At 39.2% G+C, this 17332-nt stretch overlaps 1 long non-coding RNA gene across 3 annotated transcripts; it reads right to left on the reverse strand.

Moving 5' to 3' along the window:
* Window positions 1-1250: 1250 nt before the first annotated feature.
* LOC307014441 lies at window positions 1251-8743 on the reverse strand. 3 transcript variants are annotated; one of them, XR_013801217.1, is made up of 5 exons: window positions 6884-8743; window positions 6333-6415; window positions 6107-6177; window positions 4481-4574; window positions 1251-3749 (listed from the first exon to the last, which is right to left on the reverse strand). It is a non-coding gene; the product is annotated as an uncharacterized lncRNA (long non-coding RNA). The 3 variants fall into 3 exon arrangements; XR_013801218.1 differs by having other exon boundaries at window positions 1251-3461; window positions 6333-8743; XR_013801219.1 differs by having other exon boundaries at window positions 6333-8743.
* Between the last annotated feature and the right edge of the window lie 8589 nt (window positions 8744-17332).

Below are 17332 nucleotides of genomic sequence, written 5' to 3' on the forward strand. Positions count from 1 at the left end.
TAATGGGTGTAATTTAAAAAAAAAAAAATTTATTTAACCTTTATTTAACCAGATAAAAAGCATTGAGATAAAATCTCATTTACAATGCTGACCTGGCCAAGAAGGCAGCAACGTTACACATAACACATAACACAAACATATAAAATACAGAGAACATAACTAAGAAAACAAAAGACGAAAAAAAGCAGTTACTACATTGTGCACATTAGGACAGTAAGAAAGGCACTACTTATTACTGCAAGAGCAGCTGGTGGTAAGGACTTCTGACAACTTCAATTTAAAACAGGCTATAGAAACAAGTGCCGTCAGTTTGAGGCGTGATTGAAGGTCATTCCAAGACCAAGGACCATAATAAAAGAGACTCCTTTTTCCAGCCTCAGTCCGCACAGCAGGAACCTGGAACCGTATCAAGGCACTGGATCTGAGGTTGTAAAAGTCACAAACTGGAGCAAATCTGGCACATATGTAGAGTGGAAGATTTCCTAAAATGGCTTTATACATTAATAAAAACCAATGCTGCATCCTACGCATAGTGAGTGAGGACCATCCAGTTAGGCTATACAGTGTGCAATGATGAGTCCTATAGGGTGCATTTGATATATAACGCAGTGCAGCATGGTAGAGTGGGTCAAGTTTGGCCAAGACAGTGGGACAGGCAAATCTATAAATGGTGTCACCGTAGTCCAGCTGGGACAGGAATAAGCCAGAGACCAACCTTTTACGGGATGAAGTTGAAAAACAACATTTAAGTCTGTAAAGGAAGCCAAGACTGAATTTCAATTTCTTTGTTAGAACTTCGATATGGTGTTTGAAGTTCAGATTACTGTCCAACCAAAAGCCAAGATATTTGTAGATATCAACAAACTCAACAGAGACGCCATCAAGGGTGTCAATGGAGAGGCAAGAGGACGCTGACTTGGGAGCAAAAAGCATTGCTTTGGTTTTCTTAAATAGTTGGAGCTCTCCTGTGGATGCATATTGTGCAGTGGAACTGTATTCAATCTTAAGAAATGAAATACTTGAAACTATTTAAATAGCCCATCATAATGGGTACTTTGTTTCTGCACTGCCCCGGGAAATACACTTCAAATTTGCAGAAACAGTCACCTATTATTGTAACCTAACTATGTTAACATTACAGACCCTTTGGAAAGTCTATGTTAAGGAAGGCGCAGAGATAATAAGAAATAAATCATATTTAAATTCATAAAATGATGGAGCAATGAAAAACAAAAGCATTATACACCTAATTGGAGCAGTGATATTGCTTTATTGCAGAGCCAGTGATACATTGTATAATCTGTGTCCTGTGCTGAAAATAACAAAGATATTATTGTATATGTAATATCGACAAAATGTCATTAATGTTTTACTCATCAAATGTATTTAAATAAGAAAAAAATGACCTTGTGAGTGTTGAACAATATTTTACTCTGAATGAGTAAGTACAAGTACATTAAGTACAATTATGTCAAACCTAAAGAGCCTTGAAAACCGTTGAAACCATCCATACTTTAATAAAAGAATTACCCAAACAAAATACAATTCCTTTTTAGTATGCACATGTACAGTAGGACTAACAGTCATTCTTTCTGTAAACAAGAGACAATTAAACAGTGTCTCAGAACCCTCTTCTGTAATCAACAAGAATGTGTGTGAATGTTAATTTTCAGCATGTTTTAAAGAATGTATCTGTTTTCTTGTGCAAACAATTGTCACACTTACTGTAAGCTTAAAATTAGAACGAGAATGTCTGGCCAACAGCTTTCAATATCAATATTCCTGCCTACACAATGTCCATAATCCAGATGTTGCCCTCTAGAATAGAATTGAACTCCATGCGGATGTCAGGAAAACTGTCATAGTTGTCAGACAGTTGCAATATCATCCCACATGTACGTCCAATTGGCCTTCTTGTGAAACTGCTTTGAGCTATGAACTCCACTTGGATTTCACCAGATGTCAACAAATTAGAGCCAGTGCAGAACCTCAAAAATCTTCCAAGCTTTTCCTCATCAATTTCCCTGATGTATCTCTTCAGGTGAAGTGTGACCTCAGCTTCCTTTGATTCCACCTCTGTAGGAAAGTGTAATACACTTAACACCTTCTTTGGTGTTGGTTTGAGGTATCTGTACATTTTGGTGAGTTCCCAAGAGTTCATATGCATATGTGTCAATGTGATCTCCCTCCAGCAGTCGATGACAAACATTGGTTTTTGTACCTTTTCTTTGTGAGATATTTCATCCAAGATTTCTGGGAGACTAGCAGCACTGACCCTCTTCCTACACTCATAGCTGTTAAGCACGTCAAGAAGTTCATCAACATCAACAGAAGAAAAATCTTCCAAAGCATCCCTGAGGAGATCCTGCTCCTGGCGGCTCACACATTGAAGAAAGCTTGTCTGCAGGTTACTGTGCGCAGCCCCAAACAGCATTTCCTCTAGAAAAGGTGGAGCTAGCTTGATTGGTATGTACTGGCAATCTTGAAATCCTTTCACAAAAATTCTCCCAATAGCTTTCCATGTAGCAGTAGAGAAATCATGCCCGAGGAAAGGCACTTTTACAGTTGTTCCAAGGGTGCATCGTTCATAAAACTCTTCCCAGAAGCTACTGTAGACATCTCTGACAACTCCAGACCCACTACCCTTTTCTACTGATTGGTCAGGAAGTAGACGTTTCACTTTCAATGTTTTGTACATAATGACAGGGTCAGAAAATGCTGCTATCACTTCATTGAAGCTGTTTGAATGGTGTAAAACCAAAGTAATGTCTGGCAAAATCCGAAGAGGGCTTTGGGGGTTATGTCGATTTATGCTATCATCAGGTTGATATATCAGTGTGCCACTAAGACTGTCATCACCCCCTGTTTGCGCTGGACCAAAAGTGTTCTCAGGGTCAGAGGTATCTGCTTCGAAAACAGTATAGTTGGTTTCTGCAGACAAAGTGATAGGATCACTGTTAATGTTGGCAAATGGGCTTGCAGGGTTCTCTCTGTTTACTGAGGACTCTGTGAAGCTTTCTTCTGTGACGCTTTCTTCAGAAATAATGAACACCTCTGGAAGGTAGTCATGAGATTCATCTGTCATCAACTGATTATTTTGTCTCTATTGTGAACTCCAGTGTGGACTGTTTATTCTGTGGCAGTAAATCAGGCTCAGACACAAAACTATCACAGTCAGAGTCATCATGAGCCTCTTCATGCAGCACTGATTTTGGTTGAGTTGCTATGTAGAAGCGTAAAAGTGGGAGTTTGAAAGTGTCATATATCATTTCGATAGAAACATCATCCAGGAAATGATTTTGCTTGAAGTCCCAAACGTCAAATTGAAATCCAATTTGTGACCTTTGCTTGATTTACCCTCTGGGAAGAACAGAGCCTTTCCTTCTTTCAATAATTTTGTTAAAACCTCCATAAACGTTAATAGGGACCTTCCTTGTGCCCCCATCTTGCTTTGCTCTGACCTGTGTTGTTACTTCATCAATAGTGTGAACCCATCCTATTTCTATATTTCTTGTGGACTGTTTATCTTTTCTTCTTGATTTGCGGGACGTTTCTGGCACCTCTTCTTCACTGTGGCCTTCCTTTTTTAGTTTGAGCTTCTGCCTTAGTTTGTCAAACAGACCCTCTTTTCGCTTTGACGTGTTAGTGTGATGCTTGCAAAAATGAAACAGAGCAATCCTGTCTCCATAAGATGGAAGATAATTGGCCAGCTGAGCATCTTCCATCAGGAGGATGACATCTCTGTCAATCTGTAAATAGAGAATATGAGCATGTCTGTCACTTGAGATGTAGGATGAGACACGTACCTTATATATTTAAAAGTAATATTAAGCCTAACATGAAAGTTATCTAAACAGGCCAGTTCAGATGACAAGCACACCTCTGCTCCTCTCAAGATTTAGTTAGTAATACAACCACATATCTTATTCCTACACAACTTGAGTTAATAAGTTTTTTTTTAGTAACACTTTATTCTACTACATGTGAATTATAGCAAGTTCCTAAATGACATTGATGTTGAATATTTGAAAAATATAAATTTATTGAGGAATGTTCAAAACTCACAGTATTTTAGGTATGACTTAATTCCAGAATAACAATAATAATGACCCTTCCAATAAAGTCAGGACTTTTGTATTTAGAAGTTATGTCTTATAAACAAAACATATCAATTAGATAATAATAGTTGACCCCCACCTCAATGATCAGTTATTTAATTGGAAAAAGGTTAATTTGAAGTATCATGTACATACAGTATAATCCAAAAATAGTTATTACATGTGGATTCTCAACGTGGCTGCTAACAATCATAGTTTGATTTTTGAGCCAGCCCAGCACTTTATTCGAAGGGCCACAATCATGATGAAGTAATGTAGAGGTAAATATATTGATTACTGATAATGGACAACAAAATAAAACGTTCAAGATCCTACTCTGAGTAACACAATGTGAGTGGTCCATCTTATATTCACAAAAATACCTTTTGCTCTTCAATGAAATTGACCGTGTCCTCCGGGACACCTCGACCTCTCAAGAAAGTCACAATATCTGACAGTTTCTCCGCCATCATGGACCTGTATAGTACAATACACAAGAGGAAATGCAAACGGAGAATGCAAAGGAGTTGCAGACGAGAGGAATGAGCAGGATGTGAGCAGAACTGCAACTGTACAGTAGAAACAAGTCAATTCTGTAACACAAAATTAAAGTGTTTGTATGAATCTTTTCTCATTATTGTTTGTATATGTGTATAAGTGGATCATTTTTTTAACTCTAATATCAAGTCAAACTCAGTTAAAGACCACAATAGGCGCATTCACACCGCAGTAATTTTCCCACAAAGGTTCATGAGAACTTAGTTCATCAGAACTCTTTAGTTCTGATGAACTAAGTACAGATCGCGGTCACACCGGAATAAGTCCCTGGGGGTGGATTAGGCAAATGAAGCCGCTGACGTCACTTCTTCTTCTTCTGCTTCTGCTTTGGGTTTACTAGCAGGCCGCAAACAACTTCACGGCGTATACTGCCGCCCAAAATCCCCGGCCGGAAGTCCACGGTTGTTGGGGACTGGCTTCAGTAGAAGCTGCTGGGACTCCCAGCAGCTTCTACTGAAGCCTTCCGAGTAAATCGCCAGAACGCCGACACCTCTTCATCTCCACCGCTCCCATGTTTTATTTTGTGTTGCCATAAGTTATTCTCTCTGCGTTTCTGCGCTGGGCTAATGCTAATAATGCTAATAAAATGGTGGCTTCACAACACTTTTTTTGAGTTTTACGGTGCGTGGTTTGCAATCCGCCCAGCCAATCAGAAATATAGCTCTTTTCTCACAAGAGAGCCGCATGAGATTCCCTGCTCTCTAGCAGGGACGGAAAAGGGGGTAAAAAGGTTCTCATGAACTAATTTTAGTTCCGGCTCTTTTTGGTGTGAACGCGACATTTCGGAACTATATCGGAACTAAAGTGGGAAAAGTACTCCGGTGTGAACGCGGCTAATGTTGTTGACTTACTCAGCTATGCCTTCATTAAAGGAAGACTAAAGAATGTTCTAAGTTTGATTTTACAAAAAAAACTTGCAAATGTGTAGGCCTATATGGAAGAAGAAAGGTAATGCACGGGATACATGGGATCAAAACATGCTGTTAGAATTTCTGTATCTGACTATGTAAACTAAAGCAATATGTTTTATGGCAGCATGCGGCTCTGATTCAAAAGCCTGTATTGCTTTGGTAACATTGTTATACTAATATGTTATGTTTATCTGAGTATTCAATTAATGTACCAGTAGCAATATTCTTGCAATTACTTCAGATGCCTGTGCCTCTCCAAACTGATCAAATATCATCATAGCTTGTCTCTGACAGTAGTATGTCACACAATTCCAAATACAAGAACCTGTCTCAGGCTTTGAACTCTAGTTGTGTTCCCATTGTGACAAAAGCAATATCAGTAATGTGTTTTCAACTATTTATTTGTTTGGTGTATAGTATATCAACAAAACATGATTGCTGCTATACTTCCAGTCAACATACTGTAAACCAGACATACACAGATAAATTAGAAGCTAATGCCAGTTTATCTTAGACCAGTATACCTCACCTAATGCATACCTGTTATTTTGCAGGATTCTGTTGAATCTTTTGAGTAGAGGCCATGTAGCTCAGGGTACCTACTGCCAACACTGAAAACATGATACAGCAATTCAGTTCGATATAGAAGTTTGCATTCTGCTGTCCTAACAGGCATCTTTAATATGATCACACTGGCCATGAAACACAAAGGTGACAACTAACATGCCGTGTCAACCAGAAACGAAATGTACTGGGCCTACCATACCTGTTCCCAGGGTGGTCTGTTTACTCCTACTTGGGCTGCTGCTGTAAACAAACAGATCTGCCTCTGAAGTTTACTGGCCAGGCCTGAGAGAGACAAGTAGAGAGACCAGCTAAACATTATGTGCACTGCAGCTCAGCCTGTGTAAGAGTATGTCTGTCGCACTACAACGCCAGTAAACAATATATTGAGTGGATTTAGACGTTCATGATGAATGACCGAAAAATAACTGGGGAAACTCGCACAGGACAGGCTAACGTTATCGGCTACCATCTCTAAAATCACGGTTCTCTAAAATCACGGTTCGGCTCCTCCTAGGGACAAACAGCGACAAAATACAGTGACTGAAGCCCCGTTCTTGACTCACATGTAGCCTAGCTAACGTTATCTTGCAGTATGTTATTAGCTAACGTTAATTGTTCTCGTCTTCATGTGGCTTATCCAAAATATATGAAGCCCTGCGCAAATTAGCACAACTTCATTGAAGAATAACGAATCTTTAAGCAAAACAGCATTTATCAAACATGTTTTCATTTAAAGTAAAGTTACGTTACCTGTTGACTGGTGAGCTGGAGCGTAGTCTGCTGGAATGACCTCTCAACCACGTATAGTTTCGACTTTATTCTCGTAATATTACGACTTTATTCTCGTGACATTACGACTTTATTCTCATAATTATGACTTTATTCTCGTAATTATGTCTTTATTCTCGTATTATTACGACTTTATTCTCGTAATTATGACTTTCTTCTCGAAATCTCTGTTTTTTTTCTCTTAGTGTGGCCCTAATACTCCGTCGTAAAAACCTGATGTGAGCACTTGCAGAAAAAATATCTGAGCTTTTGTATATACATTTACACTTGTATAAAATATCCACGTATCTGTGAACCAAATTTGAAGTCACATAAGAAAAGAAAAAGTTGTGTAGCTTGTAGAAAAAAAATGAACTTAGTGATGAAATGTTTACTTAATGTTTAAATGTCTTACTTTTTTAAATATATTTTCCATTACAACTGCAACTTGGTTATTACAACCTCTCAAATCAGTCCTTACAACTTCACGAATCTGCTCTGTGGCAGTATAAATCGAAAAATCTGCGGCCTTGACTTGTGCTACACTTCTTGCGATGAATGTGTCGCAAAAGCAATTTTCACCTGTAGATGTGGGGGAGGGAGGGGGGTTGGAGCGAAGGGGCGGAGCTATCAGAACGACGAGGCTCGGGTCAGTCACACACAGTCACAGCCATAGTCAGGTCGAACCGGATGACTGCGGGGCTACCAGTCCGCTGACGTGGCGCGTCAATCAACGGTAAGTTTTACCCATTACTTCCCCAGTATTACTTTGAATATTATTATTGTGATTGAGGATTAAATCCGCTACGAAGACCACCATTTTATATTGTGCAGTTTAGTGGCAAAATAAGTCAGTTAGCCAGCTAACGCTAGCTTTGTTGAGTTTATGCTAGCTAAACAAGTAGTGGTTGTAGTCTATTCAGGAGTTATTAATATTAGCCTACTGCTTTGGCACTAACGGCTGATAACCGTTTAGGAAAATAAAACCAATTGAACTGTACTGAAATAATGACACGTTTTATAATTGTCTTGGGCTCCTGCTGTGTTTTTAAAGCCTTTGTAAATTATCAATGTTATTTTCTATTTAGAACGAAGACTTCAGAATCTTAAAATCCCTTGACGTTTGTATGCAATTGTGCTAAATTCAACACTGGAATCAAGCAAATATGAATATGTTTGCATGACCTTAGTTATTTATATTTCGCTATCACTTAATTATAAGTTTAATACATTTAAGTCAAGCTAAGGTACATGTGATGGTAGCTAGTTAGTGTTCTTACCTGTGAGGCCTCCTCCAAAAAGCATAATAACCAGACTGTACCATTAAAACTACAAGTACCAGTTCTAGATCCTTGACTTTAGACAAACAATTCAAAAGACAAAATGTATTTAAAGACCAATCTTTATTTGAAGGTGCCTCTTAACCTGGGATATTAGTTATACAGTAATAGGATTGACAATCTAAAAAAACTGAGCAACTCAACGGTTCACTTTTATATTTCTTATTGTCTAAAGCATTTATTATTTTCATTTTTCCCCTCTCATATTCAGTGTGGACGGATTGAGACAGCGTGGTGTCCAGAGAGCTGCAGAGTTTTCAGGGAGAAACCTCCGTGTGATGTCCCTAGTTTTACTGCTATAGGCTTAGTTTGTCGGGGGACACCTTACTTCTTCCTTCTCTCTGTCTGTACCTGTGTACTCTCATGTTCCGAATAACCCTTTTTGGTGTCTATCTACGGCGGGATCCTGAGTCGTGGATGATCCTGTTGCTGTGGTCCTGAGTCCTGGATCGCAAGCTCTGGATCTAGAGTCGTGGCTGTGCCTGTTGCTGTGGTCCTGGATCGTAAGTCCTAGATGGATATCCTCATGGATTCATCTTCTTATTACAGACATATGCATTTCCAAACATTCGGTCTACCTACGCTGTACAATGTATTATCTCTTTGATTTACACACTGCATCTATTGCACGTCTGTCCGTGTTTTGAATATTGCTCAATTAATTTATATTTTTCAACATTCAACATCAATGTCCTTTAGGAATTTGTTATAATTCACATGTAGAAGTAAAGAGTGTTACCAACAAAAGTAATTATTAACTGAAGTTTTCTAGGAATAAGATATTTAGTTGTATTACTAACTAAATCTTAAGAGAAGCAGAGGTGTGCTTGTCATCTTAACTGGCCTGTTTAGATAACTTTCATGTTAGGCTTAATATTACTTTTAAATATATAAGGTACTTGTCTCATCAGACATGCTCATATTCTCTATTTACAAATTGACATGTCATCCTCCTGATGGAAAATGCTCAGCTGGCCAATTATCTCCATCTTATGGAGACAGGATTGCTCTGTTTAATTTTTGCAAGCATCACACTAACACATCAAAGCGAAAAGAGGGTCTGTTTGACAAACTAAGGCAGAAGCTCAAACTAAAAAAGGAAAGCCACAGTGAAGAGGAGGTGCCAGAATCGTCCTGCAAATCAAGAAGAAAAGCTAAACAGTCCACAAGAAATATTGAAATAGGATGGGTTCACACTATTGATGAAGTAACAACACAGGTCAGAGCAAAGCAAGATGGGGGCACAAGGAAGGTCCCTATTAACGTTTATGGAGGTTTTAACAAAATTATTGAAAGAAGGAAAGGCTCTGTTCTTCCCAGAGGGTAAATCAAGCAAAGGTCACAAATTGGATTTCAATTTGACGTTTGGGACTTCAAGCAAAATCATTTCCTGGATGATGTTTCTATCGAAATGATATATGACACTTTCAAACTCCCACTTTTACGCTTCTACATAGCAACTCAACCAAAATCAGTGCTGCATGAAGAGGCTCATGATGACTCTGACTGTGATAGTTTTGTGTCTGAGCCTGATTTACTGCCACAGAATAAACAGTCCACACTGGAGTTCACAATAGAGACAAAATAATCAGTTGATGACAGATGAATCTCATGACTACCTTCCAGAGGTGTTCATTATTTCTGAAGAAAGCGTCACAGAAGAAAGCTTCACAGAGTCCTCAGTAAGCAGAGAGAACCCTGCAAGCCCATTTGCCAACATTAACAGTGATCCTATCACTTTGTCTGCAGAAACCAACTATACTGTTTTAGAAGCAGATACCTCTGACCCTGAGAACACTTTTGGTCCAGCGCAAACAGGGGGTGATGACAGTCTTAGTGACACACTGATATATCAACCTGATGAGCTCCCCCAAAGCCCTCTTCACATTTCGCCAGATGGTTTTACACCATTCAAATAGCTTCAATTAAGTGATTGCAGCATTTTCTGACCCTGACATTATGTACAAAACATTGAAAGTGAAACGTCTACTTCCTGACAACATCCACTACAAACTCCTGGTCCTCACTTACAAAGCCCTCAACCATCTTGCCCCCCCTACCTCACTGACCTCCTCATCCTCTACCAACCCCCCCGGTCCGTCAGATCCACCTCAGCCGGTTTGCTTTCCATCCCCAAGGCCAAACTCCGGAGCTTTGGGGACAGAGCCTTCTCTGTGGCAGCCCTGAAGCTCTGGAACTCCCTCCCCCAAGACCTCCGTGAGTCTTGAGTCCCTCACCCTGTTCAAGTCCCGCCTCAAGACTCATCTCTTCAACTCTGTATATCCATAAGCCCCCCCCCCCCCCAATCAACTTCCTCATGACTGCGCTTTCTGTTTATATTATTTTATTTGTTTTATTAATTTATTATTATTTTTGATTTGTTTTGTTGTTGTTGTTTTTTTTTGCCTGTCCGTGTTTGTCTACCCTCCCCCCGACTGTAAAGCGTCTTTGAGTTTGAGAAAAGCGCTATATAAATATAATGTATTATTATTATTATTAACTCAGTAGAAAAGGGTAGTGGGTCTGGAGTTGTCAGAGATGTCTACAGTAGCAGTAGAAATGCTGTTTGGGGCTGCGCACAGTAACCTGCAGACAAGCTTTCTTCAATGTGTGAGCCGCCAGGAGCAGGATCTCCTCAGGGATGCTTTGGCAGATTTTTCTTCTGTTGATGTTGATGAACTTCTTGACGTGCTTAACAGCTATGAGTGTAGGAAGAGGGTCAGTGCTGCTAGTCTCCCAGAAATCTTGGATGAAATATCTCACAAAGAAAAGGTACAAAAACCAATGTTTGTCATCGACTGCTGGAGGGAGATCACATTGACACATATGCATATGAACTCTTGGGAACTCACCAAAATGTACAGATACCTCAAACCAACACCAAAGAAGGTGTTAAGTGTATTACACTTTCCTACAGAGGTGGAATCAAAGGAAGCTGAGGTCACACTTCACCTGAAGAGATACATCAGGGAACTTGATGAGGAAAAGCTTGGAAGATTTATGAGGTTCTGCACTGGCTCTAATTTGTTGACATCTGGTCAAATCGAGGTGGAGTTCATAGCTCAAAGCTGTTTCACAAGAAGGCCAATTGGACGTACATGTGGGATGATATTGCAACTGTCTGACAACTATGATAGTCTTCCTGACTTCGGCAGTGAGTTCAATTCTATTCTAGAGAGCAACATCTGGATAATGGACATTGTGTAGGCAGGAATATTGATATTGAAAGCTGTTGGCCAGACATTCTCGTTCTCATTTTAAGCTTAAGTGTGACAATTATTTGCAGAAGCAAACAGATACATTCTTTAAAAAATGCTGAAAAATAACATTCACACAAATTCTTGTTGATTACAGAAGAGGGTTCTGAGACACTGTTTAATAGTCTCTTGTTTACAGAAAGAATGACTGTTAGTCCTTGTATATGTGCATACTAAAAATGAATTTTACATGTCATATTTTGTTTAGGTAATTTCTTAATGAACGTATAATGATTTCAAAGGTTTTCAAGGCTCTATAGGTTTGAAGTAATTGTACTTAATGTACTTGTACTTACTCATTCAGAGGAAAATATTGTTCAACACTCACAATGTCATTTCTTTCTTATTTGAATACATTTGATGAGTAAAACATTAATGACATCTTCTTGATACTACATATACAATAATGTGTTTGTTATTTTGAGCACAGGACAAATATTATGCAATGTATCACTGGCTCTGTAGCTTATATATAGACATCTAAGTTTTTTGTGCCCCACCACTTTTGTACATATAAAAACGCCACTGGCCATAAGGCTTTAGTTTGTCATATGAGTCCATATGCCACAAGGCGTTGGGACCTCTACTGTGGTACTGTCGGCGCCGTAGACGTCTTGCTCGTCGTAGTTCGACTCCTTCTGGATCCAAAGCCTTGATTACAAGTCTCATCGTTTCTTGTGAAACAACAAATCCCCTTTGAACAGCTCGTAGATGTAACCAACGATAGCCTTGTAGTCGGTCAATGTTACGACTTTATTCTCGTAATTATGACTTTATTCTCGTAATTATGACTTTATTCCCGAAATCTCTCAGGGTTTTTTTTAGGGCCCTAATACTCCGTCGTACTAAAGGGCAATGATTAAGACATTTTATTTCCTAAATGTTCTCGTGATATTTTATATTCTTTCTCGTTAACACAAGTTGTCTATATCTTAAAATAACAAATGTTTTGTTTCCACATATAATGGAAACCTTTTCTCAAGACAATGACAAAATTAAAGATCCAAGAGAGAATTTCATAAATAACATGTAAAAATACATCTTGTTATCTCTGGTTCATTTGAGTTTGTATCGAAGACCGTGAGAATAATGGGGAAACAATTTTCTTCAACAATATTAAAACTAATGTAACTAATTTACATTAATTAAGAAAGCTTTTTCCATGCCTTCCCAAACAGTTGAGTATTTAACGTAGGGCTGTGCAATTAATCGTATTTTAATCGCGATTACGATTATGGCTTGCGACGATTATGAAAACAGCATAATTGACAAAATACGATTATTTTGCTGGGTGCGCTTTCGCCCCTCCCTAAAAGCCCACCCGGCCACGTGGGAGTGACATGTGTTGTGAGTGTTCAGCGCGAGCGAAGATGTCAGAACAAGAGCAGCAACTCGTTAAAAAGAAGGGTCGCGGGGAGATTCCCAGTCGATCGCGAGATGTGTCTAAAAATAGAACAACAATGTTCTGTTTTATCGTTAATGTCCTGTAACAATCTTCCTGTGCCAGAATAATGCACTTGAACGCATCAAATCTTTGTGATTGGCCGGCGTCACCATAGGCGTCACCCCATGTGTCGGGGCGTGGCTGGTGGGCAGTGGGCACTAGTTCGCTGATGTTGTCCTTAGCCACATTCACACCGCAGGACTTTCCCTGGTACTTTGGTTATTTAGTTCCGTTAGTACCAATAATGTCGCGTTTACACCGCTGGGACTACTCAGTGCCGGGAACTCTTTTGGCCGTTTTCAGTCCCTGCCAGAGAGGTGGTCCGAACCTGGTGATAAAAGAGTGCCAATTTCTATTCTATTTCTATTGGCTGGGCGAATTGCAAACCACGCCCCGTTAGACTGTTAGGCAACCATTCTTTTCCTCGCTACAAAACCACATCCACACCTGAGCGAGTAGTTTTTTTGTACTTTAAAGCAGTTATGACCACACGTACTACAACACCGGAGCGGTGGAATGATGAGGAAGTGTCGGCGCTTTTGGCAATTTACTCTGAGGACGGGATGCAGCAGCTTCTACAGAAAGCAGTTCCCAACTCCAAATGTTTTGAGCGATGTTCGCAAAAGATACTTGAGCGGCGTAATGCCGTTATTGTTATGTCTTGACTGTGCAATAAAACAAACAAACTGGCAAAGCTTTATTTATTGTGTCCCACCCCAAATTTGCAGAATAGAAGAATGTGAGAGCAGACAGGTGTCGGTGGTTGAATTTATCTACAATGTTGCAACCCTTGGGCAGCAATGGCAGGGGCAGAAACACATGTCTTACACACATAAACACAAGTAATTTATCATGTCATTTGTTTTAGATAAATAAGGGAAAAACACCAAACAACGGTTAATGTCCTTTTCCAAAATCAGCCTGAGGGGGTAATAAATAATAAATACATAAAGATAAAGTCCATTGTTATAATGGGGTACTTTATTTGTAAATTACCCTTATAACCCAGCCTCATGGTGCACATGATTCTTTGCTTGGACATTTTGTTGGTTTGAGTCATTTGAGCTCGGATTCTAGTATCTTCACGTATCTTAGGAAGATAGATATGAACTTCATCTTGGTGAAGTTGATGCTGAATTCACTATTTAGTAGATAATCATGTGACACTTTATCTTTGCACTACGGTCTGTCTGCTGAGCCTACATATTATATATATATATATATATAATGTACAGCGGGTGGGCTTTATAGCCCCTCCCCCGTGTAGTTCTTCTTCTCGTTTTTTTTTGTACTCACCGTGAAGTGGTTTTGCGGCTTGCCAGTAAACCCAGAGAAGAAGAAGACGAAGTGACGTCAGCGTAATCTTGCCTCAGGGAAAGTACTGCGGTGTGAATGCGATTGGCACTAGCCCCTTTGGCGGATTCAGTGCCATGGTACTTTAGTGCCGGCACTAAAGTACGGCAAGTCCTGCGGTGTGAAAGCGTCTCTTAGCTCTTAGAACGCGACATTATTGGTACTAACGGAATTAAAAAACCAAAGTACCAGGGAAAGTCCTGCGGTGTGAATGCAGCTCTTGTCAACAGGAGTGACAGTCCGCACAGACACACACAAGACCGCAATTATGGCAGAAGCAAAAAATCCCCAAATATATATTTTTCACTCTGAGTGGGAGGATGATTATTTTTGTATATATTCCAATTCAAAGTCCATCTGTCTCATCGGCAATGCGAGTGTGGCTTTATCGAAGAAGGGTAATTTAGGAGCGGCATTTCAAAACAGTGCACAAACGCTACGAGACGGAATTCCATCCTAATCCTGCCCTACGCTCCCAAAAGGGGAGGGACCTGAAAGAACAGCTAAATGCACAGCAGTCCATTTACACCAGGCCCAACAACAAGAGCAAGGCTGCTACCATAGCATCTTATCGTGTCAGTCACGTTCTTGCGAAACACATGAAGTCTTTCAAAGACGGCGAAGTTGTGAAAGAAGCATTCCTGTATGGAATGCCATTTAAGCCAAAATTAAATACATAAATAATTAAATAAATACATATATATATAAATATGCCTGTGAAATAAATTCTGAAATAAATAAATGAGGCAATAAATATGTATACATGTACATTTAAATACACATTTATTTATTTCACAGGACTTTTATTTCATAATGACACATTCATTTATTTCAAGAGACTTTTATTTCATAATGAGACATTTATTTATTTCAAGAGACTTGTGTTTCATAATGACACATTTATTTATTTCAAGAGACTTGTATTTCATAATGACATATTAATTTATTTCAGATGACTTGTATTTCATAATGACACATTCATTTATTTCAGGGGACTTGTATTTCATAATGACACATTTATTTATTTCAGGTGACTTGTATTTCATAATGCCACATTTCCATTCCTTATATGCAAATGAACGGGGCGCGGTTAGCTCACAGATCCAGACCAAAGCAACAGCACCACAACACTGACTCAATAGCTTTTGTTTCACACTCCAGTACTCTTAAGTGGTTTGCAAACTGCCAATAAACCAAACCGGTTCAAGAACCATTCTTGTGCTTTTCTGGTGCTTAACTGGTTTTTCTCTGGTCTTATCTGGTCCGCCCAATGCTGCTCTTTTGAGAGCATCCGCTCTGACAGCTCTCTCTAGTCTCGACTGGGAAACAGCTAAAAGTCCTTCTGGAGGTAAGCAGCAATTCTACACAATTACACCCAGTCTGAGAGTAAAAGATTTCTCGAAGGTTCGTTTTGCTTTCTTATAACGTAACCTTAAGTTTGCTAGGAGGCTATTGTTACGAGCTAGCTGTCTTAGCTAACAACAGTTAGCAGCTAACGTTTTCTGCAGTTTGTGTTGCCCCTGAAAAACGTGATGTAGTTATTTAAGGGTATGTTAAATTAACGTTATTTTACAAGTTGAGAGAGTTAAGTTGTGTTTAAAATCGTCAATTTAATGCACGTTAGAGGTTTTTAGTTGGACATGAAGTTAGCTAACGTTAGCTAACTCTACCAGGTTAGCATGTTAAGCTGTACTTTCTGTGGCAGATAGCTTAATACAAAGAGGGGTTTTGTGCTTCATTGCAAACTTTTCTTTGTTAATCTGAAACTCTAGGGACAGTTTGTTTCTACTCAACTATACAGACCATTGTTGAGGAGATGCAAAACATACTGTACATGAGTTGGGTCCAACATATACTTTGAGTAATGTTACTTTGCTGCTAAAAATGAAACATCAATATCAGATGAGGACATCACCAAAGTGTGTGAGCCTGTCAGGGGATTTGATCTGTTCTCTGCATGTCGTACACACTGCTCTGGTATTACTTATCTTGTCAAATGTAAGTCTCTTGCTCTTGTCATCGTTCAGGCTTTGCATTTGAACCCCTATGACTGGTTGCGGACTTGAAGGGAACGACTTCCTGGCCTTCCTGACATCCAGGAAAAAGGTGAGATTCTAATACATTTGAATGCCAAATGCAAGTTATTGTTTTTAACTTTTTAAATATGATTGTTTTGGGGCATTTCTGTTGTATTGGACAGAGGCAGTAGAGATCTACTGGAAACAGTGGAGAGGGAGGAGATGATATGCACCAAAAGGCCCAGCCGGATGGTTGCTGCTCCGTGTGGAACGTGTTCTATCAGGTAAAGCACTTTGGTACCCAGTTCTTTATGGTATTGAGTTTGAATTTAGCATTTGGAATGTAATTTCCAACAGTGCATTGTAAAGACTGAAAGATGTAAAGCTTGACATGATTTGGTCTTTTACTTAAGAAGGTGTTTCTCCTCCTGTGTTGTCTTATTTCCTTATCTTTCTTTCAGGTGTAACATCTACCAATGGTTGTACATGACAGAGACCTCCACCACCTCTTTGCTGTCTTACTAGTCAATCCTTCTGATCAGGTCCTTTCCTAAATGGTACGTTTTACAGTTCAGTGTGCGTTAATTTTTCAACTTAATGCTTTACCGCTGTTGAATAAACCCTATATTGTTAGTCATTTTATAAAACTACGATTTGTAAACTTTTTGATTCCAATTACAATATGATTTTTTGTTATAATTGTAAAACATATTTTAACATCCATCAGCAATCAATACAACAAATCATCCAACACAAAATAGAATAAATCAGGACCTATTTCTTTTTATACAGCAGCATGTTTTGGGACTGCTCATTGATGTCATCAAGAGCCATTGAGTCTACCTTTTGTTCAATCAGGAGAGACGTGATGTATGGAATACATGTTTATTATCGGGTCACAATATATAAATGAAACATAATGATGACAGTTTATAACAAGTGAATGAAATGGTGTTTGGCGATTAGGCCCAGGTTTTGTAGGATGTCATTCGGGAAGGGAAGAACCGTTTCCGATGAAC

This window comes from Notothenia rossii, assembly GCF_949606895.1.
Source record: "Notothenia rossii genome assembly, chromosome: 8".
In the NCBI taxonomy this organism is placed as follows: domain Eukaryota; kingdom Metazoa; phylum Chordata; class Actinopteri; order Perciformes; family Nototheniidae; genus Notothenia; species Notothenia rossii.